We start from the raw sequence: 21,970 nt of genomic DNA on the forward strand, positions 1-21,970 counted from the left end.
AAGAGACAACCTCTAAACAGGACAAAGCAAGACACAATAAGACAAGGCAAAAGCCCTCATATGGAGGCTGGATAAAGCACGTCATTAAGATAAGAGTCCCAAGAGCGTGCCTGCCACAGTAAAAGTTTCTAAGGACTCTCAAGCTCTGTATTCTCTCATACAAAATGAAAATGGGTGTGTGAAGGGACAGGCTGTAATTTGTAGACAACTCTCCATCAAGGCCAGGAATTTACCAATACTTAAAAAGGGAGGACCAGGGGGATATTCTACATTCTTAAAGACAGAAAGAAGGCACACACTCATTTCACACCTTGCTAAAAATCTAACAATACTAGAGAGAACTGAATAAGAATAGCAGAGAAAGAAAAAGGAATTTCTTTAAAGAAAAGAGAATAGTGTGATGAACCTTGATGAGACACTTCCACTAGCAGTCAAAGTTGATCAAATGGGAAATAATATTGGGTAAATAGATTTCTCAAAACTATTTACACAACAGTGTAACAAAGATGACAAGGTTCATGGCTCAGAACCCTGGCCAACCAAGAGATGGAGTATGAACCTTGGCCGTGTAAAGTAACAAGAGCTGTAGGCACAAGAAACAGAGTTTGGCTCTGAAGAAATAAAATGTTGAAATGTTTCCGTTACTTAGTAAGAAGCATATTACATAAAAACTGTTTACATGAAAATTCAATGTCCAAATGGTCTCCTTGATGCCACTTTATTAACATGAAGAAAGGGGCTGTCTTGGTCAGGGTTTCTATTCCTGTACAAACATCATGAGCAAGAAGCAAGTTGGGGAGGAAAGGGTTTATTCGGCTTACACTCTGCATTGCTGTTCATCACCACAGGAAGTCAGGACTGGAACTCAAGCAGGTCAGGAAGCAGGAGCTGATGCAGAGGCCATGGAGGGATGTTACTTACTGGCTTGCTTCCCCTGGCTTGCTCAGCTTGCTCTCTTATAGAACCCAAGACTACCAGCCCAGGAAGGGCAGCATCCACAACAGGTTAAGGCCTCCCTCATTGATTACTAGTTAAGAAAATGCCTTACAGCTGGTCTCATGGAGGTGTTTTCCCAACAGCGGCTCCAACTAGCCAGTACAGGGGCCATCGAAAGAAAGAGGGAAGCCATGGGTGTCACCAAAGTCTACCTCAAATAACAGAAAAAGGAAGCAGCCAACCATGCATTCAAGCCTGCCTCTACTTCACAACCAATGACAGAGCTGTCGATTGTGACCTGTCGCATACTTTGACATAGAATGCTGCCTCTTATCAAATAGATATTGCCAGCTCCTACAAGAATCTCACATGAAAAACAACTCATAGATACTTCTCATCCCACATAATTCCCACCTTCTACTACCTGTGCAAGTGTGTCCCATGTGCAAATCTTTGTCTGTTCCCAGATAAAAAGAGATGTCTCTAGAGAAGTGGCACCAGGCTTTCTCGTCGCTTGGGACATTTACAACTGTGCTTTCTTTTTTTTTTTTTCTTTTTTTCTTTTTTCTTTTTATTAACTTGAGTATTTCTTATATACATTTCAAGTGTTATTCCCTTTCCCGGTTTTCGGGCAAACATCCCCCTCCCCCCTCCCCTTCCTTATGGGTGTTCCCCTCCCCACCCTCCCCCCATTGCCGCCCTCCCCCCAACAGAAAGCACAAACATTTAGTACTCAGGGTCCTAGGAAATCCTGCAAGAAAGTTTTACGCTTTCTGTGTTTTCTAAATGCGCTGGAGTCAGATCAGCCAGGCACAGAAACAGTTATGAATACCAAAGGAGCAAAGGAGCTCCTAGAAGGTAATGGATGCCGAGGAACAAATGAACTCTGTGGGATTTAGCCTGCTCTTTAGACTGCTTTCATTCAGTTTTTTTTTTTTTTTTTTTTTTTTTTTTTTTTTTTTTTTTACTGGCTACTGGATAGAAAATAGAAACGCAGTGACACAGCAATAAGAGGTCACTTTCAACCCAGAGAGTCTCCTCATTAAGTTTCAATTATTTTGCTACTTTATAAAACTGCACAGTTTTCCCGTGTTTCTTACATTTCTAACACATGTAGGTGGTTAATATCTCTCCACATATGTTTCACAGCAGGACCTGAACTATTAGAACACTCTCAGCTAAAGTTCTTTTTCAGTAGAGCATGTAAATGTGACCCCTGATGGGTGGCATTTCTTCAGACATGATAAGAATCACTGACGCAGCCACTACATCAAGTAAAGGAAGTCTTGCTTATTAAGTTTCATAGACATGCATTAGGACAAATAGACCACACAAGACGGTCTATGATATGCACTATGTTTATTTGAATAACCCACCGACTGTCAAGCAGATAGATGATAGACTAGTAACAGATCATGAAACTATCTCATAATTATTCAATATGATAACATATTCAGTGAAGTACTCTGAAGATCTATGTGTCTCTTACAATTAATTTACTTGCTGGAATCACTTGGATTTTCCAAACAGACTTATTTTGTAAAAATCAGATGTTATTTAATCTTGCAAAAATATTTGAGTCTATTGCATTCTTTTTTTTTGTTATTGGCATTATATTTTAATTAAAATCAGTGTTTTATATATCAATTCTCCCTTTTCTTTTTTCTCTTTTTTTTAATTAACTTGAGTATTTCTTATATACATTTCGAGTGTTATTCCCTTTCCCGGTTTCCAGGCATTCTTTATTTAGCTGAAATACACTAGGATATCAGTTCATCATTCTGGCTATAAAATGGAAATTGACAGGACGAAAGAACTGAAATGTGATTTTGAAAAGTATTTCTTTTGTGTATGAAGGTATTGTATATATGTGTGCTGTGTTGGAAGTATGAACCAGTGTTTGTGTGTGTGTGTGTGTGTGTGTGTGTGTGTGTGTGTGCGCACGCGCATGCGCGTGTGTAGTTCAAGGACCAGGAAGCGATAGAAAAAACAATCTATATGAATTCTGGGTTTTATTCATTGAGAAAGGGTCTTTCAATGAATCTGAAGCTAGAATGTGAGCCCAGCGACCTTCCCATCCTTGTCCTTCTGGGACAATCTCTGTTGGACCATGCCTGGATCTATTGGTTTAATTTTATTTTTTTACTTATTCACTTTATGTTGCCTTCCCTGCCTTCCTCCTGGTCTCCTCTTGCACAGCCCTCCCCCCATTTTCTCTTACCTTGGAGAGGATGGGGTTCCCCCTGAGTATCGCCCCATCCTAGCACTTCAAATCTCTGGGACCATGCTTGGATATTTATGTGTAGTCTGAGGATTTCAACTGAGGTCCTCATACATGAAGAAGCATTTTTATCTACCCCCAAACTTTGAAAACTCTATACATTTTAGTATAATACAAGCAGAATTCTCTGAAATAATATAGACCAAATTGTTTGACCAACATTTATTGTAAATATCTATGTGTGTCTTGATATCTCCTCAGATTCAGGAACCCTCCAGATGTTTAAGACAACAGGTATTTGAGAGCTCATGCAGATGGCAAGACAGACATTTAAATTACCAACAGTATTATATTGTCAGAGCATAGTGTAGGCTTGACCTTGATCAACTGCTTTTGAAACAATGGTATGTCAGGCTATCCTTTTTTTTTTTTCCTGTTGAGAGTACATCATCGTGATATTGTTCAGTATTTTCATATTTTTTTCTTGACAGGCATTTCATACATAAGCAATGTTTAACAGCTTAAGGATTTATTCTCATTGGTTCTCCTTATAAGACTTTAATTCTTTAACCAAACAGGAAATGTGTGAGAAATCTGATGACAAATACAATGTACGATGATACCTGTAATCACAGGAATCATTCATTAAGAGAATTTGCACAGTTATGACTTAAGGGAAACAATGATAGGGCAGTGGCCAGGTAACTGGCACTCTTGTATTCTCAGTGATTGACAGTAAAACGTGGGATCAGAAAATAGGCTAACATCTTATATCTCAAGAAAGAGGTGAACTTTGTCAAACCAATGAAATATTGCAGGGAGAGTTTTGGAATGATCACTGTGTGCTCACTCCTTTTTTCTGTCCCTGTCTACGTGACAGCTACTCGTTTAGGAAGACCTTTAGAGTCATAGGATAATTAACATATGCAAGACAGGGTAGGCTTTACGGAGTGGGCAAGCAGAAGTATACACTTCAATGATCAATTTGTTAGGATAAATTGACCTCTTAGAATAATTATGGCAAGTGAGAAAATGCTGTGTTTATTCCTTGATGTGCCCCAGCCCTTTGGTGTCTTCTTTGTTAAGACTAATTTTTCCTCATTGAACATGATTTTTACTTATGTGCCTGCATAAATTGTCACATGATTTCAAGACTTAACAAGAAATATCAGACGTTAAGTATTACTCTATCACCGGGTTGGGCAAGCATGCGCAGTGGAGTATTGGAGTATGTAACTCCACACGATGGGCACAAAATAGAGCTCAGAGGAGGGAACTAAACCGACAGCCAGAGCAATCCTCCAGGTGTCCCTGGGATCGAGGCAAACAAGATCAATGCTTGAGGCGTGCTGAGTTTAGGAAACTTAATTTTGCACCTGTACTTCAAAATATGAGCTATTTTTCCTCTATCATTTCCTTCAATTTGATAAGGATATGGCTATAATCATATTTCCTCCTTTCATTTCTATTTGAATGGAAGAAAATTAATACAACAACCACAATAACAACAAAAGTAACTAAACTTCAGTCATCCAAAAATAACCTTTAGATGCCCAGGGACCAGGAGGATTGGGAATCTCTCTCAGCAGTATGCTTCCCCTGAAATTTTTGTGTTCCTACTTTCTTAGGAAAGAAACACTTTCCTGTGTGTGAGTTCCGAAGAAAGAGCAGTTTCCTGAAGGCAGAAAAATTAGGTTTAACTAACGTAATTTATTCTGTAAGAGCTGTAAGAGTAACTCGAACATAGTTCCCTTATTTGGGCACCAGTTTTATGCATCTGCTAGATAGCTGTCATATTTATGGAGTAGATTGTTTGACATGTTAATATAACCTAACATATCTCAACAATTTAAAGGTATAAAACAAATTAACACTTTTGTCTGGAGTGCATTATCACTTTTGCTGACCTAACTGTGGCCTGGCTGTCATAGCTTATGCTTCTGTTTGGTGACTAGTGCTATGAAGCTTCACCACACTTTGACAGGGCTAATGTAAATATTTAGGACTTGGTAGGTTTTTAGCCTACAGGCAACTGGCTCATCTCTGCCAATTCTTTTTTTCTAGTATATCTGACTTCACAGCTCCGAACAGATTTCAATGGACAGCTTTTTCTAGTAAATATCTAAGCAAGATCTGGTCACTCTATGCAAGCATTTTTCATGGTTCTGGTAGGGACAGATATTCAGGTCATGATTCAATGGAAATTAGATGGCTAAACACATATAAATGAAATATCAAAGGAATAGATTCCAATGGACACATGCATTGCAAGACATGTCGTAATTTGCAAGATGTGGTACTTTGCAAGACATGTGTTGCCTTTCATTGTATCACGTAACACAAAGACTCTTGGAGAGATAAAGTTCTTTGCTACTCAAAGCATTAAATGTGAGAATTTCCATTAGAACATGCTAAATTGAGTTGTGGATGACAGCTTATGTAAGCCAGGCATGGGTAGTCAGATTACTCAGAATTAACAGTAGACTCACAATATATCACAAAAAATTTCCATTTACATGGAAAATCAATTTTAACTATCTAGACCCAAGATGGAATTTATTTTGAGCCTAATTTTTTTTAAGAATTATTACTCTTCCAGGAGTGTCTCATAGGAACTGAAATGCCTGAGAGGAGTGCTTTACAAACATGTTTTTCACCCACTGGCATTTCCAGTTCTATCTGTTTTCTTTGCTGCTGAACTGTTACCGCAGGTGTGATTTAGAAATGAAATAATCTAGTGGATGATGGGTCTGTGTGTCTGAATGTCTTCCAGAAGCACTGTGAGTTTACCAAGGCCTTTTTGAGGATCACTGCCTATGTAAAATCACTCTTTCCTATATCAAGCCAGGTGAATGTACGTGGCTATTGCACACATGTCCCCAAAATTTATGTGTTGGAGACTTATTTTCAAATGCATTAGTGTTTTGAAGATGGACTTTATAAAAAAAAAAACATTTAGGTCAAGAGATTAGATTCTTCCCAAGTAAATCAATACAGTTACACAAAGGGTTTACAGAAGCAGGCTCTTGTCTTTGCTCAGTCTGCAGACCAGGCTCTATCTGCAGGGATCCATGGTCTCTGGCCCAGTCAGAATGGCCAGAGAGTTGTAGCACTCTGAGGTGAGGCTGAGCAAGGCTGGCTACTAGGTCTCCTCTGAGGGCACTACTGCCCTGGAGTCAGTAGCAGAAGGCAGGACACAGTGGGTGGCTAGGGGTCAAGGTCAGGGCCATCAAGCTTTGGTAGGCTAGTCCACCCATTAGGTTGGGCCAGGTTGAGATCCAGTGACCGAAGCTTCAGGAGAGAATATTCTTGTAACAGCTCAATAAGACGGGCACTCTCAGAAGATCTTTCGTGAAATAAACATTGCACTTTTTTCCTTGTGGGTTAAATGTTATTAACATTTGGGGGTGGGTTGGGATCAAAAGCAGATGCTTTCTATTGGCTTGGTCTGAGCTTTTAGGGATGCCACATCTGCATGTAGAAGAATTTCAAGTGTTGTCCCTATGTGACTGATGTGTCACAGTCTTCTCAATGGGGTGTCATGGTCACATATTCCAGCACAGGAATAGATTTAAACCCTACTGTTCTCAATAATGGTTGCCTGGATCCATTTGACCTTACCAGGTCCTCTGTCTGGTGACACGGTCCACTGCATCACAGATCCTCTCCAGTGTGAGCATAAGATGTTTGTCTCCATGTTCCCTTCTATGTTGTACCATATGTAGAGACAGCAAAAAATGGCTCACTTGAAATTTGTGCTTTTATTTTGGACCTACCTAGTCCTTTTCTATAACCTCTAAAAAGCAGTTTTTACCTTTCAAAACACAGGATCTTTCCGTTTTAAGGAGCAATGCAGTCAATTGGAGGGAACACGTATAAATCTACAACACTACAGTTAACTGATTTTTCATGATGATAAAACATTGTACTGGACAAAAGATGCCATCTCTGATCATTAGGGTTAGGAAAATTTGATTCCATCCTGCAGAAAAATTAATCTAGGTTCCTACATTTCGGTGAAAATGTATTTCATCTTCAATTAGATCAAGAACATCTATGTGTGATTCTGTAGCCTGAAACTGCTAGAAGAAAACTAAAAGCAAGTTTCATTTTGTAGGCACAAGCAAGAACTTTCCAAATAAGAACAGGAAATAGGAGGATAGTTCGTAAATGGCACCTCAGGAGAACAAAATTCTTCTGTGCATTAAGGGAAACTATGAAGTAGATCAACAGGCACCATGCAGATAGGGAGAAGATATTTTGTCCACTATCATCCCACAACAATTAGTGTGTAAACTATACAAAGAAGTCTAATTATGCAACAGGAGACTGGATAACAAAAATATGGTACATTTACACAATAGAATATTACACAGTCCTTAAAAAATAACATCATGAAATTTGTAGGCCAAAGGATAGAACTAGGAACAAAGTCATTCTGCGTGAGGTACACAGACCCAGAATTGTAAATAGAGTATGTATTCACTTATCTCTGGATATCCCATTAAGTAGTGGGCAACCAAACTCTAATCAGTAGAGCCAAAAGGGTTAGACATAGACAAAGGAACTAGAGTGAAACCATGCATCTCCCTGGTAAGGAAATAGAAGAGAGTTTATAAATGGACAGGAGCTAGGCCAGGGAGTGCTAGGGGGGAAAATAGAAAGATCAGGTGGGACAGGAGAAGAGAGACTAAGGTAAGAAATGTGGGGAAGAAATGCTTCAAATTGAATAGCATTTGAGCACTGGTATAGAAACCTAATGCAGCCAAAAGTTCCTACAACATATGAAGATAACCTTAATGACGTCTCCAAATAATGAGAAAGCTGGAACTCTAGCTGGTCATCTCCAGCCACCAGAGAGGCTTACAGCACCAGGACTGGATTCCATCTTTACTACTGTTTTCCTGTGCTGGGTATTACACATATCCATTATGCATATCCGCAAACACATTTGTTACTTTCCGTTTTCTAGAGCTAATGTCCAGCTGTGCACTTGCTGGATCTTCTGGGAAAGTTCAGACTTTGTATTCGTTGACAGACACATCTGAGAGGCTCTCCTAGTTTCTAATCGCAAATGCATTGATGTGAAACATTTACTGGTTCACATTGTACTCTGTGTAGTCACATAACTGGTATACATGGCTAACAATTCTAATTACATTGACAGCGTTCCTACAGTAAGATTCACAATAACTTTTAAAAATCTCTTAAAATACTGTGTACACGAGTGTTGTGTTTAGATATGTACTGCACAAAATTTATTTCTAACCAGAGTCTTCAGTTTCTATCTTTAAACAAAGCTTTGACAAGAGCAGAAGTTCCTAATGTCGATGACATTTTTTTCTTTTCTTGTATAGCTTCTTGTCGTCTTAATATTTTACCTAACTATAGATAATGAATATTTTTTCTTATTTCATTCTAATAGTATGCTTTAATAATATGCTGTCCCTTATTTCAATTCACTGAACCCCAACTCCTACCAAGAGACATATGATGCGTACCTGTCATGTTTCAGGTGCCTTTATATCTAGTAGGGTACCTTTCTGTGCTCAGAGTGCTACGGAAATATCCGAGAATGAAAAGGTCCTGTCAATTTGGATGCAGATAATGTATATGCCTTGACAGTTGTTTCACAGTTTTCCCTGGAAACAAAAATTCAGCCAACTGTTGGTATTTTGGTTTTCAAAATATACAGTGATATGTGTTTTATCAAATATAATATTTGTATCCTTTAACAAGATGTTCAGCTTCTTTGTCATGCCTGCCTCTGTGTGTATTAAATTAAAATGGGAAATTGTACAGAACACGTTCCACAGCATGTTATGATTACTGATGATCCATTAGTGTGCTTATGATATGGAAAGCAGGAATATTAAATATGGGTAGTATAACTAAATGTCAGAATAACTATAAAATGTCCATATTTTACTGGTTCACAAACTTATAGCAAAATTGGGGCACAAAGGTGGGCTGGAGTGCGGGTTAGGAGAGAGGGGAATGGGAAGAACAGACAAGACTAGAGGACAAGAAGAGTGTTGAAGACCATATTTAGCAGCACACCGAGAAGCCCAGGAGAAAATAAATATATATTAAACTCAAGAAACGATGAATGATATCATGACTCGCGAATCCATATGCTCTGGGGCCCCTCATCTCAGGCTGGTCATTTTGTGTAGTTACCTAATTTGAGACAAAGAAAAGTCAAAAATTTTGAAAGGCTGAACAACTGCTTTTGTATTGAGAAATTGATTCATAATTACTGTTTGTAATGCCTATTTTGTTTCATCCTAGATTATACTTTGAATATTTAGTTTTCTTTGAGAATATCATGAAAGAGCAAATGATAATTTGGGGCATAATAAATATTTTGTAAGAAAATATTATTAACTTGCTAAATTACTTAAAATTATTAGTGTTTCATTAAATATATATGGACAACTTAACACATTCTAACTTACGAGTAATACAAGAAAGAATACAGATGAAATATGAGAGGAGGAAGGAGGATTAGAGAAAATTATTTTCTTAGTAAATTCATGGAAAGCACATAAAAAGGAAGAATGCATAAGAAGAGACTTTGGAATTTCTAAATGTAATGTTGGAAAAAAAGAAAGAAAGAAAAGAAAAGAAAAAAAAAGTCTGAAGTTTTGCACCTTAAGAAACTCAAAAATTTTAATCCAAAATTCCTCCTGGCCAAAGGAAATACAGGGACAAAGAGTGAAGCAGAGCCTGAAGGAAAGGTCATCTGGAGACAACCCTTCCTAGGGATCTATCCCATCTGCAGACACCAAACCCAGACACTGTTCCTGACAGGAGCCTGGAATAGTTGTCCTCTGAGAGGCTCTGCCAAAGCCTGACCAATACAGATGTGGGTGCACACAGCCAAACATTGGACTGAGCACAGGGACCACAATGGAGAAGTTAGAGAAAGGACTGAAGGAGCTGTAAGGGTTTGCTACCCATAGGAAGAACAACAATATCAACCAACCAGACCCCCAGAACTCCCAGGGACTAAACCACCAACCAGAGATTGCACATGGAGGGAGCCATGGCTCCAGCGGCATATGTGGTAGAGGAGGGCATTAACAGGCATCACTGGGAGAGGAGCCCCTTGGTCCACTGGAAGCTTGATGATCCAGGGTATGGGAATGCTAGGGTGCTGATGTGTGGGGTTTATGAAGGAAAAAATAGGAAGGGGGATAACATTTGAAATTTAAATACATAAAATAACCAATAAAAATAAATGTCGCAGAAAAAAACAGAATAAAAGAAAAATATAAATGGAATGGGACATTTGAAAAAATGAAAATCAGGCTAACACTTTTTATTCTACTGAGAGAGAGAGAGAGAGAGAGAGAGAGAGAGAGAGAGAGAGAGAGAGAGAGAGAGAGAGAGAATGACAACTGAAGGACTGTAATGACTTGGGCTTTGTGAGAGGGGAAAATTATGCGTTGCACACACATGAGTCAAGAGCTATGATAGGAAGGGTTGGATCGGGATGCCACGTTCAGCTCAGGTGTAGGAGCAGAGCAGGCAGCTGGGAAGTGAGCTGAGAATAAGAAAGCTTTAGTATGTGAACATACCTTGGTATAAAGAAGGGTGCAAACAATTTACACCTCAGCATCTTTGCATCCATAGAGTGAGTCATGCCAAAGATGCCATGATGGACCAGGGTAAATATTTTTGTTGCAGTGAGCTACATGGTTGCTGTAGAAACTACTCAAATTTACCACTGTATCTGAAAAATAGAAATAAATAATAAATGAATAAATGTGTGTGGCTGTATTCCAAAAAATACTATATTCACATCAGTAGGCATCAGGTTCACCAAATTCCTGTCTGAAAGGAGGCCTTGAAGAAGACATTCACAGTGAATGAAAATATTTTGTTTCTACTTCTGGCTGCATTTCAGTCATGTAATTGATAGTACCATTTTTAAAATTAATGTCAATATAATTTGAAATTTCTAAAAATACTTCACACTGGAGAAATTAGAGAAAGGGAAGTAGGAGTTGTTATGTTGAAGAGAATTGTAAATAAATGGAAGTTGATTGTAAGAAGAAACTAAAAAGATAATCTTATAGAAATATAAATTGCTTATTTTTAGTACTTTAGAATTAATGAATGTTTAAAAATTGTGGCATACTATTTTTCCCTTTTTTAACACTTTTTATTGGATTTTTTAAACTTACATGTCAAACGTTTTTCCCTTTCCTAGTTTCTCGTCCATAAACTCCCTATCCCATCTCCCCTCCCCCTTCTTCCACAAGGTTATTCATCCACCCACCCATCCACCCCTTCCTGCCTCCCTGCCCTGACATTCCCATGCACTAGGGGGTCCAGTCTTGGAAGGACCAATGGCTTCTCCTCCCATTGGTGCCCAACAAAGCCATCCTCTGCTAAATATGCAGTTGGAGCCATGGGTCTATCGATGTGTACTCTTTGGGTGGTGCTTTAGACCCTGGGAGCTCTGGTTGGCTGGTATTGTTGTTCTTATGGGGTTGCAAGTCCCTTCAGTTCCTTCAATCCTTGCTCTATCTCCTCTAATCAGGACCCCATTCTCAGTTCAATGGTTTGCTACTAGCATTCACGTCTGTATTTGTCATGTTCTGGCAGAGCTTCTCAGGAGACAGCTATATCAGGATTCTGTCAGCATGCACTTCTTGGTATTAGCAGTATTGTCTGGGTTTGCTGGGTTTGTATATATATATACATATATATATGTATATATATATATATATCCTGGATCCCCAGGTGGGGCAGCCTCTGGATGGCCTTTCCTCCAGTCTCTGCTCCAAACTTTGTCTCCATATCTCCTCCTATGAATATTTTTGTTCCCCCTTCTAAGAAGGACTGAAGCATCCACATTTTAGTCGTCCTTCTTGAGCTTCCTGTGGTCTGGTTGTGGTGGCAAAGTATATTGAAGACTTTTTCTTTTGTTCGTTATTTGCAAATAGGTCGTTCCTCTAGGTAATTAGTGTGGTCTACTTATGTTCACTTGGCATCTTGTCATCACCCAGTCAGTTAAGAAGAGAACATGTCTCCATACTTTGTGGTAAAGCTTCTAAAATTAATGCTGATATCTAACCATTAACATGTCGTTTAAAATGAACAGAGAAAACTATGTACTCTTTCATTGAGAAAACAACAGACTATAATTAATATAACATTAAAATATATCAGGATTGCAATAGAAACATAACCCATGATGAAGAAGTTGACTGGTTATGGATTTTGTCAGACAGCCTCTTTGATCACATATATTTTTTTATCCATTACAGTCGCTAATGTTTTCATCTATAAAGAGTTCAGAATATGCATACCTCCTTTTCCTGTGAAATTCTGAGTGAATAATACAGTACAAGGTAAGAGACTGAACAATGATTCCTCCTCTAATGGTTGTCATTGTTACCTGTCTTATAGATGGAGTAAAATACTAGGCAAGAGCTATTAGGGCCTAGTTTTCATCAGAGATGCAACATGAAGTTCATTATGTTGGAGGGGTTCATAATGGCAGGAGCTCGGGGGAACCAGGCCACACACACAATCATCCATACATCAAAATGTATAGAGATGCATGAATGCTCGTATGACACTAATTCTAGTTCATATATATATATATATATATATATATATATATATATATATATACCAGTAATTCTCAACTTCCTAGTCCTTCAACCCTTGGACACACTTCCTCATGCTGTAGTGACCTCCGGTGATAAAATTATTTTTGTTGCTGTTTCATAACTGCACTTTTTACTTTATGAATCATAAAGTAAATATCTGATATGCAGAATATCTAATATGTAAGTGATCCCTGTAAAAGAGTCGTTCAATCGTCAAAGGAGTTGAAATCCATAGGCTGAAAATCTTTGATTTAAAGTGTGACTAGGGTAAAGGAACATACCAAAAAGCTGGTCATATATAGTATAGGTCTTCTCAACTCAATTCACACAATCTAGTTAATCCTCACAAGTGTGAACAGAGCGATAACTGATAGCTTATTCTAGGCCATGTCAAATTTATAACCAATGTTAATCATTACCATCATATGATATTTCAACATGATTGGGTATATTTCATATCTATAGAATTTTTATTTTATTCTGTTATCAAGAAATTGTCAAACACAAATGAATAGCACTAACTGATATATACATTTATTATCAGCAGCTCATTCTAATGACATCATGTTTTTAGGCTGCTACATTTTTCTGTGCCTTGAATGAATGGTTTTAAAAGGAAGAGGAAGCAGGAGATAAGACCTAACAAAATACAACAGCTTTATTTTTCTTCTTAACGATCCCCCACAGCACCAAACATGAGTAAATGCCATAAATCTCAAAGCAAACAGACTTGCATTAATTAAAGGGTCCTGCACCTTACTTTGCTAAAAACAATTAACATTTATTAGCAAACGTTTAACTTTTGAAAATATAGATTTATTAGCATGGCAACTTTTCCCTTTATGTAATTAATTTTGAGAATTTCATACATGAATTGTACGGCATTTCTACCATACAACCAAAGTTTCTGCCCTCCCAACTCCTCTTGAATTGTTTCACTCCCTTGAAACTTCATGACAACTATTTAAATTATTGTTATATACATACATGGATTTATAAAATATAGCCAGATGTGTGTGTGACTGTCTGTCTGTCTGTCTGTCTGTCTGTCTCTCTCTCTCTCTATATATATATATATACATATATGTATATATATATACACTGTGTGTGTGGTGTGTCTACGCATGCATGTATGATGCGTGTGAGTGCGCGTGTGCATGAGTGTGTGTGTGTGTGTGTGTTAAGAGATGACCACTTGAGATCAGATAACTGATAAATGGTCTTATACCTAGAGAAAACTTAGTCTCTAACTTAGCAGTCACTAATTACTTGTAGCTCTTTATGGTTGGGACCTTATGACACTTCCTCTACCCATGTTGGTTTGTCAACTTGCACAGTCTTAGTACAAAGCTTGCTTTGGTGACCATGTTACTACAATCTCTTAAGCACAAACACTCTCTCATACAAAACATTCTATCTCTCAGCAGATGGCCTAATCTTTAAGTTCTTACATCTCATCACTCCTTCTAAAATGTTCCTCAAGCCTTAGTGTAAAGGAAGCATTGGAGATGAGTTTATTAGGCCCAGGCACCCCACAGTCACATATTCTATGCATTTTGACCAGTGGTAGATCTCTGTGATAGCCTCTATTGCAAAAAGAGTTTTCTTTGAAGACGAGTGAGAACTACATTGTTTCTAGAACTCAGGTATTTATAATACAGTTTAAAGTTATACTCGTTTGGAAAGATTTCAGTAGTAGATTGTCTTCTGGGATCTATGAACTCATCCGATATAGGTAGTTAGTCAAATCTGCAGTACTAGGCATGGTTTTCCCCGGACTGGACAGGGCTTAGATCTAATTAGACAGCTATTGGTTATCTCCAAGATGCAAGTTCTACTATGATATTTTTGCAGAAGTCTTTTCAGGCTGATCGTTGTTTTGGTTACTACACAAAGTAAGGTATTAATTCTCCTTCTTCCCTAGAATCTTGTCTAGCACTTCCAAATGTTCCGAGAGCTAATCCTCAAGAAGTATCAACACTTTATTCCCAACTGTTAAGAAAAATAAACACCCTAAATGTCTTTCAATTGATGGAAGAATAGTGAACTTGTAGTAAACAAAAGAATTACATTTAGGTGTGTAGAAAATAACATTAACAAGTAAGTAGCTAGAATAATAACATGCTAAGTCAGGTAACCCAGTCTCAGAAAGACAAGTTCCACATGTCCTCTACTTGTGGATCGTAGCTTTGAGTCTTTAGATGTGTGTATAGAACCTGAAGAAAATACAGGAGTCAGAAGTAGAAGATGATCATGGTAAAAAGATTTTAGAGGATTGAGTAGTAGTACTGAGGTGCCATGAAGAGAGGAAATGAATAAACAGAGGTTAGTTTTAGCCAGCAAGTGGTTTTTGGAGAATAATGCAGATAGAGGGTGGAAGGAGATATATTATATATAATTATATTATATATTGCATATTATATATAGTATTATATATTATAGTATTATATATTATAGTATATAATTGTGTAATATCTTATATACTAAGGATGTTTAGAAATGTCATAAGCTATACAGACCATTTTATAAAACAGCATAATTTCCAACTTCATCTTAAATACTTAATCTTATACTGACAGACAAGTACAGCTAGCATTTCTCATTGGTGAGGCTTCTCTTTATAGCAGGGACCATCACAGAACAGCCAATTGCTTCAAATACAGTCAACCTGCAGTGTCCAGTTCCACATGATACAACTTTTGCCACTAAAGTTCAGGAAATCTTTCTGAAGATGTGGAAAACTGCTTAAAGATTGGAAAGGGCACTGGAACTGGAAGTCTGCTGTGAGGTTGTGTCTTCTAGAAATACAGGAAAGCTCTACCTATGACATCACAATAATAATACAGTGTGTTGTGAATGACTGACACACAGCCCAAGCAACATTTCTCTCAGCGGCTCACCTAAGATCATGTCAGCTGGGCATGCTGAAAGGTACAGCTCTACACAAGGGCAGAATATAACAGAAGACCCCACCTGAGTACCCATCTGTCTGCTAACACCCGGCAATGCTTCAGATAGTCTGAAAGGAGCAGTCTATATACATGGCCTAGAAGACTTGACCAAAAGCTTTAACTATTCAGGTATTAGAAGGCTTTACGGTTGCTGAGTAAAGCTTTTCAGGTGTGGCTGGTCAGGACAGGACTGCCTACAGCCATACAAGTAACTCCTATTTAGCCTCTGTAAGGAAGCCCAATACATTAATTGGTTCTCTGGCATAAATGTTGAATGAATTATCCCCATTTTTGTCACTGGAACCTAAAAAGGCTGGGTACAAATTGCCTTTTATCTCTTCCAGGGAAAGGATGTAGCAACACATTGCTTAACCATAAAACTAGAACACCGAGAACAGCAATAGGTATGCATAAATGGAAATGAGATATTTCATGGGTCCTCACTACTAGATAAAGAACTACAGGTAACTAAGTGAAGCTAAGAATGTTCTCCTTCAGAATATGCCCCCTAACTGGTTATCCAATAATAGGTGTGGAGCATAAAAGTAATTGTACATTTAAATAACACTTAACACACACAACAGTTTGTATTAATATATTTAAACATGTGTGTGCATGTGCTTGTGTGTGTGCATGGTACAAACAATAATTGTGAAAGGAGAACTTGGGAGAGATTGAGGGGGCAGTAATAGAGGGATTAAAGGGGAGAAAATACAGTAAGGAAAGGCGAAATGGTAAATTTAAAATACAATTTAAAATAAAAAATTTAAAAGAAACATAAAAATATTATTGTATTACCTTACTTAAAACACATATGGTGTTATACTACATAAGATGCTAACATTCCCTTAGAAACCACAGGGTATTAAAAAAAATCTACTGTGAGGCAAGGTAAATTCCTTTCAGGTTGTTGGCCAGGGGAGTAACTAGCCATCAACATAGAATATGCCATTGCCCTATAGCAAAGTAGGATATAGTTGCATGACAGATCCTAAGAGTACATCCTTGTTGCAAAAGACACCATGTACGAGGTTAGCGAGAGGTGAGTGGTAGCATTTTTAACCAACAAATATAGTTAATGAGATTTCTTTTGTATTAGAGAGGGGGGACATGATATTTTTTAAAAGTTTACAGTAGTTCAAGCTGAAAGCTAGAAAAGAAAAATACACTGGAGGAAAAGGATTCCACCTTTGGTTTTGACAAAAATCAAATCAAATCAAATAAAAGACACAATGTATAGGGAACTTCTCATCCATTTCAGAGTGATTGAACACCTGTTCACAAAGCCTTATGGTCAGTAGGAAACAGAAGTTACATGTTCCCAACATTTTCTCTAGGAAAAAAAATTGAGCTCTGTCAGAGTAGATCATCTGGGATTTATTTGACTGACAAGATCCAACTCTGGTGCAAGACTATGATTCAAACGAGCTCGTGTATCCATAAATCTTACTTATTTCCTGACACTCACCCAACTCCTGCACCCATTCACTTATATGTTTTCAGGTTTCTGTGTCTCTACTTTATGTCTCCTCTCACTTTCTTCTTTGTCTTTTCCCTTTTTGCGACTGTCTCCCTTTATAGGACAGAGTGGTCCTAATTCAGCAGCCTCAGCTCTCAAAACCCAGAATTTAAGTTATAAGCCCCCTATTTGACTCCTAGCTCCTTTCGACTTTTCCATTTCAGAGGCTCTAATGTACATTTGAGAAATCAAAAAATGAATAGCTCAAAAAATGATTAGAATTGTTTCTGTGTTTCTAGTGTCTTAAACATCCATGTTTCATAAATAATACAATTTTAAAGATTTTCAGATTAACAAAGAAGAATATTAACGAGTGACTTTGGAGATACTGTTTAAATGGATCTCATTTATCTTCAGCAATAACTTAAAAGGTGCAGTTATAATAAAACCAAGACTCTTTTTAGAGTTACAGTTGAAATTCATTAGTCATGATATATATATATATATATATATATATATATCCAGAGAATGCAAATATATTGGCCATCCATAGTGTTATTAATAGGTTTGAAAATTTGACAAGTGAAAATTTAAAAAACTATTACCTTTGTAAACTATGAATATAACTTTTTAAATTTTTTATCAGATATATTTCTTTTTTTTAGAGTGAAGTTTTTAAATACATGATTTTTGAAATTTGTACATAGCTCTACTGTAAATCATTTCCATTGAGGATCAGCTGTGGGACCCGAGTGAGCTGTTTTGTACAGAATGAGTATGTAGGTAAAAATGGCTAGAATAAAGGCTATGAAGATTTTGAAAATAAAAGCACACTACACATGATACACAATTTCCCTTTTTAAGAGGTACTGAGAACAAAGACTCCAGAATTTGATCAGAGGTATTCACATGGTGATCAGATGCAGTAAGGCAGACTCCAGGAAGAGGCATTTCTGTCAAAGTATGGTTCAAGACAGTAAGCGCCAATTCTGGATAGGAGGAATTATATAACAAAAATAATTACCAAAAGGAAAACAAAATGGTGACTGGAGGAAAACAGTTCGAGTCTATGGACACTTTATACATAGTTTGGCCTTTACAACTATTACGCTAAAAATAAAGTTGGTAGAGAAGTTACTTCAATTACAAGGTAGATGGCTTTTATGAGATTGGCGAATGTCGATTAGATATTGCATATTTAAACCACTGGCCACAAATACCGTCCTGTGCAACCTTCACATCTTGTCCTGTAGGCCCATGGCAGCAGAGGAAGTCTGGTATGCATATCAAAGGCATGGTGCACCATCATCAACCAGGCAGCATCCCAAAGAGATCATAGTCTAGGCTGTTTACAGAGACAGAACACAGATGTTTTCTCTGTAGAAGGCAAATATGCCTTTCTCCATCTCTGCTGAGCTCACTAATTTCCTTAAGGCTTTCACAGAAAGCACCACTTTATGGACAGGATAGTGAGTAACCAGAGTTTGACCAGAGACTTCTTATCAGGACTGGAGTCTTGATGCAATTCATAAAAACCAAAAAGGCATCAAAACCCCACATTTAAAACAAAGCTGTCCATACGCAAAGAACAACATGTTTGAAGTTCCAACCCTGCATTCTGTAGAGTACTGGAAGGTTTACTGTTAGCAGCCTGTGAAGATGTAGAGGAGAGAGTCTGGAAACCAAGCCGACATCCTAGTCCATGCTAACTCCACCCGTTCCTCGGGTGAAGTTCTTGCAGTCTAAATTCTTTCTCAAAACTGTCAAATCTTTACATCCTGGGATTCAACCATCTTTGCGAGTGTCTTCTTGATTCTCAAAGCTGTGAGTCTGGAGGCTGGATAATGGGCCCAGTATTCTGACATCAGCCTCAAAACGGCTCGAAGACATTCATCACTGTTCCAGCAGTTAGACACGATTGGCCGAAAGCTTTTCACACACACAACCTCACGCATGTCTTCAAAAGATGGGTCACTAGGCACCATGTTGTAATATGGTAATTGATATTCCTCCACGATTCCTCCTGTAATACAGCGACGGGCCATCTCCCAAATGATCAAACCAAAGCTGTAGATGTCAGCCATGATGTAGGGCTGGAAATGGTTTTTACTCAGGCTCTCGTCCAGCACTTCTGGAGCCATGTAGCGCCTGGTGCCCACCCTGGTGTTCAAAGGTATGTCAACTTCATTTGTGTCACTGTTGAATTTAACAGCTAGGCCCAGGTCAGCAATACAGCAACTCCCATTTTTCTTAATAAGGATGTTTTTGCTCTTCAGGTCTCGATGAGCAATTGCAGGCTTTCCTTGCATGCAATAAATTTCTGTGTGGAGGTGGCACAGACCACAGGCAGCAGAATAAGCTAACTTGAGTAGGGCTCTGGTGTCCAGGGTGGCACATTTCAGGAAGTCATAGAGAGACCCATTCTCATGGTAATCAGTAATCAAATACAGCTGAGTCCAGGAACCGGTGCCTTTAATGTCTGCAGCTATAAAACCAAGTATATTTTCATGAAGCATTAACACCGTCTGGTAGATTTCTGTTTCTCTACACCAGCTAGCTTCTTCAGTGGTAAAAAACGCTTTTTTTTTTTAACTTGAGTATTTCTTATACTCAAGTGTTATTCCCTTTCCCAGTTTCCGGGCAAACATCCCCCTCCCCCTCCCCTTCTGTATGGGTGTTCCCCTCCCCATCCTCCCCCCCTTGTCGCCCTCCCCCCAACAATCTAGTTCACTGGGGGTTCAGTCTTAGCAGGACCCAGGGCTTCCCCTTCCACTGGTGCTCTTACTAGGATATTCATTGCTACCTATGAGGTCAGAGTCCAGGGTCAGTCCATGTATAGTCTTTAGGTAGTGGCTTAGTCCCTGGAAGCTCTGGTTGCTTGGCATTGTTGTACATATGGGGTCTCAAGCCCCTTCAAGCTCTTCCAGTTCTTTCTCTGATTCCTTCAACGGGGGTCCTATTCTCAGTTCAGTGGTTTGCTGCTGGCATTCACCTCTGTATTTGCTGTATTCTGGCTGTGTCTCTTGGGAGAGATCTACATCCGGCTCCTGTCGGCCTGCACTTCTTTGCTTCATCCATCTTGTCTAATTGGATGACTGTATATCTATGGGCCACATGTGGGGCAGGCTCTGAATGGGTGTTCCTTCTGTGTCTGTTTTAATCTTTGCCTCTCTATTCCCTGCCAAGGGTATTCTTGTTCCCCTTTTAAAGAAGGAGTGAAGCATTCACATTTTGATCATCCGTCTTGAGTTTCACTTGTTCTAGGCATCTAGAGTAATTCAAGCATTTGGGCTAGTAGCCACTTATCAATGAGTGCATACCATGTGTGTTTTTCTGTGATTGGGTTACCTCACTCAGGATATTTTCGACAGCCACTTTTTTACCATGCCATTTACCCATCCATACTTCTCCATACCGGCCCTTACCAACCTGCCGAACCATCTGAATCTGTTTGGCAATAGTTCGCTGAACCAATAAAGGTAATCCAGATCCACTACCAGAGCTTTGTGACTGGTCAATCAGGTCTTTCAGTGATTCTCCTACTGGAATAAGTGCTTCATCCTGTTCCAAGTCACGGTTGTAACAACCTTTGCTTGAGATACTCTTACAGTAATGTTTGTAACGGAAGCAGCTGGAGAAGACGATCATGGCGACAATACAGACAAGCCATAGAGTTGAGCACAGCCAGCCATCTGACGCTGCCATCAAAGAATGGGCCTATAACGACAGAGGGCAGTGTAGGCTGCAAATATTGGTTGCACAAATTGGTCCAACAACATTCTATTGTCCTGTGTAGCTGGGCTTTTGGTGAATCCTTGCATTGAAAATCAGAACCTTCATACTTCATACACCCAGAAGTTAATATGGTTTCTCCCTGATCATCTTCTTCTATAACGGCAAAGCAATGGCCATTAGTTATACATGTGTTATTAATAGCGTCATCTGGGCAGTGTCCTGAGCAATAGCACTTTAAGAAAGGTAAGGTGTCCTCTGGTGCTAACGTTACTCCATTTTCCGGCTTCTTCTGGTCCACGTCTGATTTCATACCAGTGCCATGGAGCATACTATCTAGATTCTGCCCTTGAACATGAGAAATGATGAACAGACAGGCTCCCAGTAATCTGATGTAAGTGTATAGCTGAGTCATTGTCCAATTCGCATGTGTCCTGTCCGGCCACCTTGATTACTGGTCCTGCTGTTTCACTGAAGTAAACGGCCTTACTGAACGAGGTTTCCTTACAGAAGAACAAAATCACTTGACAATGACTTCATCTGCTGCTTTCTTCAGACTTCTCAGAGATGTGGCTAGATAAAACTGTAGTTCCAATTTCTCCAAGCAGCTTTGACCTATGCTTCCATCTCATGAATTCCAAGACAGTACCAAAGCGATGCATTTTTTTGTAGAGAGCGGCGCGGCGAAACAAAGATGGCGCCGACATCCAGCCTTGTCTGGATGTCGACAACTTACTGCGCATGTGCAGGCTTGTCCCCTTGCTAGGGCTCCCTCTAGTGGTGAACAGCGGTACTGCACATGTGCGGTTTATGCACCAGGTGTCAGTTGACCGTTAATATGCTAATGAGGTGATTCATTCTCCGCCAATCCCTGGAGGACAAGTAGTGGGGTGATCCATGCCCCACAATCCCTGAGAGATAATTAGCATACTGTTGTGTATATAAGTCGAGCGATTTTGCTGCTCGGGATCCCTGTTCAAGAGAGCTGTAACATTGAGAAGAGCTGTAACACTGAGAAGAGCTGTAACACTGAGAAGAGCTG

At 38.9% G+C, this 21,970-nt stretch overlaps 1 pseudogene; it reads right to left on the bottom strand.

The window, feature by feature from the left end:
• Positions 1 to 17,893: 17,893 nt before the first annotated feature.
• Positions 17,894 to 21,589, bottom strand: Bmpr1a-ps1 (bone morphogenetic protein receptor type 1A, pseudogene 1; annotated as a pseudogene).
• Positions 21,590 to 21,970: the final 381 nt, after the last annotated feature.

The sequence above is a fragment of the Rattus norvegicus genome, chromosome 9, assembly GCF_036323735.1.
Source record: "Rattus norvegicus strain BN/NHsdMcwi chromosome 9, GRCr8, whole genome shotgun sequence".
Classification (NCBI taxonomy): Eukaryota; Metazoa; Chordata; class Mammalia; order Rodentia; family Muridae; genus Rattus; species Rattus norvegicus.